This window comes from Tinamus guttatus, unplaced genomic scaffold, assembly GCF_059628265.1.
Source record: "Tinamus guttatus ecotype Peru unplaced genomic scaffold, ASM5962826v1 Tinamus_guttatus_pri_ptg000213l, whole genome shotgun sequence".
NCBI lineage: Eukaryota > Metazoa > Chordata > Aves > Tinamiformes > Tinamidae > Tinamus > Tinamus guttatus.
Window position 1 is genome coordinate 8,321,913 of NW_028288747.1, and position 9,732 is coordinate 8,331,644.

Sequence of the window (9,732 nt, forward strand, 5' to 3'; positions counted from 1 at the left end):
AATATCCTTAGGTAAATAGAGTAATCCCCTTATAGTCTAACGAGCAAAGAAATCTGGATTATATTTTGTTAGTGAATACAAAATAAACAAGCTTTTCAGAGTTAGTAGGGTTTTGTTTAGTTCCATTAGCAGGATAAACCTTTTCTATAATCATAAAACTTGGGCTAAAGCATTTGCCAAATATTGACAAACATTTTTTTTTGAGAGACAGTAACATTAGTTGTCTCATTCAATGGGAAGGTGACTGATAAACTAAATGTCACCTCTACAAAACTTCCAGCTTATAGTTTTAACAAGCCTTTTGTTCTGCAGTTCATTGATTTATAGTATGATAACTATTTTACCAAACATTTCTTAATTGGCAAATGTGTCCCACACTGATGAGGTGATTTTAAGTTCAGTTCTTGGAGTATTGGTGGCAGGTTGGTCTTAGTATCTATTAAGGTGCTTGGGCTAACAAACACTTGTTCACACTTTATCATCAGCGTTTGGCTCTAATAACCTATATTGACGACTCTCCTCATTCCCATAGTGGCAGCCCTGACAATTACTTCCATGTAACCTAGAAGACCAAACCTTGCTCTGCTTTCCTCTTCCAAGACCAGACAGGGCTGGCTTTATCTCTCTTCATCTCTGCCTAGCTAATGGGAATGTGGCAATTCTCTCCCTTCTCTTTGTATCACAAAGTAGTGGGATGCAATGTTGCTTCATGCTCTTCCATGAGGTGTAGCAAGTCATAGACCAAATGGCAGTGCAGTGGTCGAGGCAAGAGCTATCACAGCCTGTTCCCCTGTCCCCTTTCACCTCGGATGTGAGGGGGTCCTGACCACGGGGATGGTGACAAATGAGCAACTTCATTGGAGACTTAGAGTCATGAGACCTTTTGGAGTTGTATGCTTCCTATACAAGGCGATGAAGGAAACTGTGGCAAATAGGACTCTTTAGCAAGGAGAATGATTCACTTTCTATGTTATACAAGGAAAAAGAAAAAGACGGAAAGACAAAATCCAGGCTAGTGTGAACCTTGCAATGTTGCTCAGGCACCTTTGTGCCCAAACCAAGAAAAAAGTGTTTTTGCAATCCTTTTGCCAGTGAGTTACTTCTGTCAGGGTTCAATTTCATGTTTACCACAGTGTGTCTTGAGATAGCTATTGTGTATCCTATGAGCTTCCATGAACTGTTTTTCATTAAATAATTAGCAGGTGAGGGACAGGGTTGAGATATAAATTCTGAAGATGAACAAAACTTTTCAGTATTTATCTAATGAAAAACAGCTTGAATTTCACCAAGCCATCATCTATCAAAAGAAGGTTACACCAATCTTTGAAGAAGCGATATCTTCAAATAAAAGTAAAACCAAAGTTCTCTTCATGAAATGTTAATCATACCTCAAAACCTTGATCTTGCCAGATAAAACACTGATGTAGATATATCTTTCTGGTATTTCTAAAAGAAATACCTGTCTTTTCTTGCAGTTAGTATTGAACAGTGTCCGAAGTAGCTAAGAAGTTAATGTTTACTATAGCAAAAAAAAAAAAAAAAGGCGCTATGCCAAAGTAGCAAATCTGTGCTATACAGAAGGCTACTCTTCATAAGTTTAAACATAATCATTTAAATGTATAATTCCTTAAACCATTTGACAAATTTCCCAGCCTCAAGTATATTATGTCACCATAAGCATTCTCCAACTTTCAGTGCATTGTCTTGTTTGAAATTCATAACGGAGACAAAAGAGCAAGAATACTGGGGAAAGGCAGATCTTGCAATGCAAAAGTTTGTCTGTTGATACATGCAAGGAGCACAAGTTTTAAGATCTGTGTTGTTCTCCTTTCTTTTGCATTTTGGGATAATATGACTGCATTGGAAGTGATTAAGGCAAAGTAATTTGAAATGTGGGCTTCATGCATTAAATTAATAAGAAACAGCAGTGCACTTTAAATTCATTTCCTTATTTTATCTGAGTTAGACTCACTGTAGAAATAAGCCATGTAGCTAAGAGATGAAATATAGCCTTTTGCTACTGCAAAAGAAGACTATGTCGAAATTAGGAATAGACTCATTGACTGCCTCAGGGATTTCTTAAGCACCTGTCCTAATTTTTGACAGATGTTAGAATGATAGAATAGTTTAATTCCACTATATCATTTTGTAATTTAACTCTGGAGGATAGGATTAGATTCTGGCTTTCTTTTGTTTGTTTGTTCATTTTTGTTTTCCTTAACAAAGGAAGAGTGAAAGCTTTTCAGCTTTATAAAGCTGATTTTGTAGGAAGCTGGCGTGTTCATTAAAAATTATAAGATTTTTTTTTTTTTTTAAATTAGGGACACATTTCAAAAGCACAGAAGAAAAATAAGTGCTTCACCAATTTTTTGCTGTCTTTCTGTAAAAATAATCAAACTTTCAAAGTGTACTTTGAAAGTGAATAATGAGAATGACCATACAGTGTTTGATGATTTTGATATGGGTTGACATATTCATCAATATATCATATTGGTGAATTAGAAAACTTTACAGAGATAATATTGTTGCCCCTAGGATAGCAGCATTCATTCTAGACATGCAGAAAGGAGAGCTGCACAAAAAAATATACATATAAAAATAAACAAAAGACAAACTTGTTACGTAGACAAAGAATTTTGAGTATTTCTAATAATAGGATGCAGTGGTAAATCAGTTTCTGGTGTTATGCTAGAAATACTATTCAATCTAATTTAAATTACAGTTGCATTATGCTTTGACATGGAAGCTTCCTTAGAGCTAAAGCTGAAGGTTTTCAATATTTCAAGATTATACATAAGGAATATTTTTTATTGTCAATTCTATGCCTCTTTATATATTTCTAGACTATTAACTGAAAACATTCTTACTTCTTCTAGTCTTCCTTCAAAGGATGAGTAGCTAAGGCTAGAAATCCATCTAAGTAGTTTTCTAATGCTATGTAGCCAGTGGATTCCTGTTGCAATGAAAGCAGCAGTTTTATATCTTTATCAGCCAGGTGTTTTAGTTAATGGATTATGATGTTCTGTGTAGGGACCTTTGAAGTGAGGACCTTGATTTGTCTCTGCTGAGTGAAGAAAGTGGGGAACTTACTGGCTCTATTAGAGCACGGCAGTGGCTCTGTAGAATAGTCTGCAGTATTCTGGAGAGCCCAGAAATGCTTTTGGTTATTGGTGTGTTTAGTGACACACGTAGGAAGGCAATGAGAGACTTCACAGAAATACTTAATGGAATCCAATACTAATTCTATGTAGGTATAAAAAGTTAAGTATTTTAAATCAGACTCTTTTGTCAAAACTAAGTGTATAAAAGTCAATGTTTAATATTTGCAAAGATAAATCAAGCTCTGAATAATGGCCAGGCTACATTATAATAATGCAACTCAATTTAAACTCAAAGGAAACATTCTGCATGTTTTATCAAAGTGCACTGGTTCATGGTGATCATAGTTCTACAATTCTTTTAATAAACAGAATTCAGCAAACATAGAAATCTAGTTTCTTGGCCTTGCAAAAATGTGAAAGTAGCAAATGTGATATAATAATCTGTTACACTGCAGAATATCCCATTAATGAAATCATGTGTAAGAGGTGTTATGCTTTATTTAAATACTGTAGTGATTGTATTATTTATAAAACAATAATGGAGAGAGGAAGCACAGTTGACCCACTGACTTCTCTTTGCTAAGAGGTATAATCAGCTACTAATGGAAACAGTGAATGCAATAATGCTGCTGTGTTGTGGGTCTGATTACCTGGAGTCCTATTACTCAGCCTTATCAAGATAATTTTGATTAAGTTTTAGTTCCTATAAACTTAGGCACAAAGAGTTAACATCCCATACTAAAGATGTTTTTTTCAACACTGGAGTGCTTTATAGTAAGGTTTCTTTGTGTGTAGTACTACCTGCTGCTCTATCTTAAATTTCCCTTACAAAATCCTTCACAAGGGGAAAGAAATATTATGTTCATGCCTATAATTTTACTGTATTATGTGAATTTGCTAGTATATTATAATTATACATTATAGTTACAGCTAGAGCTCCTGAACCACCACTGAAATAGCTTGGAATTTTCTTCATTCACTATAATGGAAGTTGGGTCCCAAAGAAACTATGAGATACAGATTCGGTAAATAATTGCCTGGTAAATTGTACTTGAAAACTGCAAAAAATCAAAAAGTGGCATATAAAGGAATATTATACCTTCCTTCAGTTCCCCTGCACCTCATCTGGAAAAGAATTTAGGGGTTGGCAAATCAACAAAGGTGAAGGATCATTTCCGTACACAAAGACAAAAATCTCTGATACTAAACAGGCAAAATTCTCTTTGAAATTGCATGTAACCTGCAGCCTCTGGCATTTTTTCAAGGGGACATGGAGAGATGAATTGCCTAGGGCAGAGCTGCTTGCCCAGAAAACGGAAGTGACCAAATAACTGTCTAATTTGGGGGGTTGTATTCTGCTGTAATAACTGTTCAAATAAAGGTCAGACAGTGTCTGTCTTCTGGGTATAGAGTTAAATGTCAATTTTCTGCAGCTTTTATTGGATTGCCATTTTTATTGCTATTAAATGTAATAAGATATACTTAATGTAATACTCTAATTAGATCAAATTGACAGTTACTACAGTAAATGTTTTAATAGTTTATTAATCATAGCTTTATAGATGGCTGATTGGAATTCTTCAGGACAAGCAGGTATGACGTCATATAAAATATTTAATTAAAAACATCTTGTGTGACTCATTAAAATAAAGTTCTATCATGCTGACTTATAAAATAATTGTGTTTTGATGAGGTATTACAAATATGGAATTTCTAACACACATTTTTTTAAATCTCAGTTATAAAAGCATTTCCGGACCACACTGACCCTTATGTACATTGAATAACAGTTATTTACTGACTCTAGCTGTGCAGTTTTGGAGCCAGATGGACCTGGTACTGATAAAAGATATTGGCATTTAACCTCATTTCTAAATCAAAATATATTATTAAAAAATATATATATATATTTACTATCAATCCTGTAAGGTCTCATGGAAATCTACACATGAAGTTCATTAAGTTACTTTGTTGTTGTTGTTGTTATATCTGGCCCTGATTAAACTGTATTGGGTTTAATTAGAATAAATACCAATCTGTATATCTTACAAACACATACACAGCTTATAACAACAACAAAAAAAGGCAAATAAATTGACTTAGATTTTTTTTATTATTATTATGATGCTGAGTTTATTCCATAAAGCTAATATCAAAACATGGCATTCCTTCCCTGATGCTTTTGTATTTTTATTAACAAAATAAACTGATGTGAGGTAGTGGTAAACATCAGTACGTAAGATTGGTTTTGTGGAAGAAGAAGGTCTCATTCTAACGAGGCCATTTTTCTGACTGCAAACAGACTTTAAGCAGTTCCCTGCTTTCTGGGAGCACTGCAGCAACAAGCTTTCCTCAAGCAGCTTCGAGTTAGATGGCACATTACTGCATCTGCTTTTGGTAAAATTAACTCTGATGCAAGATTCTTGCTACTGCTAGCAGAAGTGAATTGGTAAATCACTGCAGAAACCCTTTAGCTTATATTCTTAGCCGCTTGTTTTATGGAGAAGGAATTCCCCTTGTGCTTTTCTCCAAGCCTGGTTCTATGAAGAAGGAGTGTGCTCAGCACTTTCCAACCAACATAATTTCAGAGGGAATTGAGAACTCAGTGCTTACAGAGCTGGCAAACATTTCTCCAAGTACCACAGGGTTCAACTCTCTAATTTTGCAGAGAGGTTTTAAATAGGATTTTAAAAATCTGCCCCATTGCATGTATATTTGCTCAATATCATATTAAGTGCAATACAGTGACAGTGATTGATTCACAGGTTCAGCAGGGGGTAACAAAAAGATCATACAGCATTGAGCTGCTGGGATAATACCTAGAGGGAAGTCTGCACTTGAGATGTGTAGGATATGACTATGAGTGGTCCGTAGAATCTAGAGCAACAACAATAAAATATGAACTGAAGAACTGGGCCCTTTTGAAACTTGGTTAAAGTATCTCAACACAGTCATGATTTTCAAAAGTGAGGATTTTGTTATATACCTTCTAATCCAAAACATTTGTTTCCTTTAATATTCAGATTTCTCTTTCTAATTTGGATAAAGCAGTTTAGGATAGCTGCAATTATGTTAGGTACTTAAACACCTGTAAGTATTCTGGGGTGAGACGCTTGAAGGTTACATTTTTGAGAAAGTCTTGCCCTCATTTCATTTATAACATGGGCTGGGAGCTCGCAGTTTCTGCATGTTTGGCTGAAGAGGCAGAAATAGTGAGGCGTAAGCTCTCTTTCTCTGAAACATCTGGCGCTTCTCCCATCTCCAAAATTCTACTAACTCTCTGTGCTCTGGATAGAAAAGTTCGAGTGAAGAAGGATACAGAGTTGTTCCTGGTAATCTGTGAATCTTCTCTTTATAAACTCCAGCCAAATTTTCCCTTTGGAGGCAGGAAACCCCAACCAAATTGGCAAAGAATTTCAAAGAAATCACTCTAAGCAAGCTTACACAAAATAGGAAATGAATACAATCTAGAAAATCAACTCCCAAAATCATAGGGCAAGAGTTTCACTCTGCCGAATGAGAAATGCCCCAAAGAGTCCATGAAGTTGTTTATTGCTAATTTACTGTGGAAGATGGTTGGGTGCTCCAGCCCCTCACAGCACCTCTGTGGCAGTGTTGCCTCCCACCTTTGCCTCTGGGCAATTCTCTTCTGCAGCGCAGCGGCTACTTCTACCTAAATTTTCTCCACCTATAAGTGAACTAAGCAAGTGGAACTTCTAGCTCAAAATACTTAAATTTAAGGTTATATTTCCTGTGAAATCTTGCATTCCATAATGAGTTTGAAGAGTGGCTGCCAGAGAGCATTTTCTCTCTTACAAAGTAGGAACCTTCAATAATATATTTTTAAGAGAGTAATTTGTTTAATCCTAAGAGAGAGCTGCAATAATCTAAGGTCATTTAAGTGAAAAGAAGCTGCAAAGAAGAACTAAGAGCAGCGACACCTGGGTCAGAACAAACATTTAAAGAAGTAGTGTGTTAATACTTAAAGAATTTATTCATGCATTTTTTATAACTTCTAGCTTTTGTAGCTGAATGTAATGAATGGATCTCCAAGAGCTTGAGTCATCATGCCCGTAGCTGTTGCCAGTTTCCAGGCATTAACTTTAATTATTGATGCTTTCCCTAATAGACCTGATGGCACATTTTTAAAGTAAAGATTCTGCCTTACCAAAGGCATGCCCTGCTGCCTGGCACACCGACGGCCATTGGCAGAGTAAATATGGAGTTTCAACTTGGTCTTTAAATCAAAGCTTTGTTTTTTAGTTTCTGTTCTTTAATTACACTGTGCAGTGCTTTCACCTTTAGGGTAGGTCTTCTTTGAAGGAGTAAGTTTATAAATAGAGAAGCAAACTAACTGTGGAGGGTTAGAGGCAATTTTCAAAACTTGCAAAGTTGTTTTAGAACATTTGGGTCTTCAGTACACTTTTTTTTTTTCTTTTAACAACATCTTTTTACACATTCCATTCCTTCCATTCCTTCCATTAGATAGAACAAATGGGCAATGAAAGGTTCAACAACTTGGATATCAGATTTAGAAGTAAACTTTAATTAAAGAATTCCTGACACAAATACATTTTAATTTACAATTTTATGAACATCAGTGCCAACTCACCTTTAAACCCTCCTGTTTGAAAAAGATCCTCTTTTAGTTTCAGAGTAAATGACACACAAACTTTCAACAGGTAGATTCAGAATGATTCATGCATTTTGGTTGCAGCTTCTTTGCAAACAAAACTTGAGCTGTTTGAACTTGTATAAATAATTTGTCTCGCTTAATTGTCTTTTTATAGATAGTGAAAAGGATGTTGTTAAAAAGGATATGTAGTTACATATATATTTTATTATATCCTATGATCAATCAGGCCTCAGTGTAGTTTTATGCTAAAGGTAAAAGCATATACAGAGCAGAGGTCATGACTGAAATAAGGCAAAAAAAAAAAAAACAGGCTAAAGAGGCTGTATATTTCTCATATATCACTGCCAAGTATTATAGATAAGATGATCTTTGTTCAGTTTTATTGCATTTTATTTGGCTTATTTTTCTTATGCATTAAGATTCAGGTCTAAAACCCGCTCATGTTAACTGGAATCTTTCAGTTGTCTCTTGAGGTTTGCATCAAGTCATAATGAACAGAGAGCGCATGGCACTGAATAATATTCTTATATAGTAAGACAGATTTTTCTCTAATATAATGATATCCTTTCCACAGAGATGCTGTGGATAAATTCACTTGTGGCATAAGTGGCAGCATTGGTTTCATGAGAACTGTGTCTGATTTGGAAGGTGGATATAAAAGGTGAAGTAATGTACCCTACATCAGTTAAATGAGAAGAGCAGCATCAAAAACATGAAAGGGATATATAACAGGGAAAACAGCAAGGATTTGTAAAAGTATCCTAACGTTATGTCATGCTTGTCAATATTCTTATGTTAATAATAATTATATAAAAATCGTAAGAAGAAAATCATAAGAGCAGGACTGCTGCTATCTGGTTCCCAGGCACCTCCTTTCACCTAGGGAAATATCCAAGCTAGCAATTTTTTCGGATGCTTTTATATCGTAGCTTAGGGCATCCCTGTCTATGCTATAAATTCAGGAGATTTATGGAAACACTAAAGATGTGAGATGATTCAAAGCAGCAGTTCATAATTATTTCCTAGCAGTTTCTATTTTTCTTGTGAATCCAATGTCTCTTTATGACACAACTCTCCTCCTATCAGCCTCTTGAGTTCAAAATATATTTTGGGGCTTCTTTGGCAGTCTCAGGCAGAAACCTGGTTGCCGAAGAGCATAAATGATGTAAATCTACAGTGGGTATTGTTCCATTCCCACATTTGCTGTTTAGTTTTGGTTTTAGATTTATGGGCTTATTTTTTACAGCAACTCAATCAACTTGGGCTGAGGGAAAAAAAATATATTATCAACATTGTTTTTAGAAATACGATATGATAAAACTTGCATTTAGAATTTTTCTATTAAAATTATTTTCTAACATCTTTTCTTATATCTTAAGAAGACCTTGTCAGACTTTTTTGACAGCAATTAATGACTGAACTTTGTTTATATAATATTGGTATTTTTAAAGATGAAAGAATACATAGGTCAAATAATATTTTGATAGACAAAATATCATAAAAATGTACAGTTTATATAAGTGCATTTTTGAAGTAAAACAGTTTCTTTTTTGGAATAGCTTTTTTCATGTAAGTTATGAGGGAGGCTTGGAGAGACACAAAGATGCCTGGTGGAGTTGCTACTATTAGTGATCCATCTTGTCCTTTCCCAATTTCTTAGGTTGAATAGCGTGCTACCCATCTATAGGGAATTAGTTGTCCTGTCTCCACGATGTAAGGAATGAGAGAGACCACATTTTTTATTTCGCATTTTATTCTGTTTTGTTGTTAAAACATTTTCATTGGCTTCCCTGTTATCACCACAGTATTATCATCTTTCCTCTGATGAGCAAACCATCAGCTTTGCTCCTTTGCTGTCCCAAACCAAACAGCCTGTACTGAATATCAGTAGCTGAGGGCCGTGCTCAGTTCACCAGTTTCATTGCCATGGTCTAAAGGACCTATCTGTTTGTTTATAGTCTCCAGAGGATCCTTTCAATTCACCTACAGTTTTGA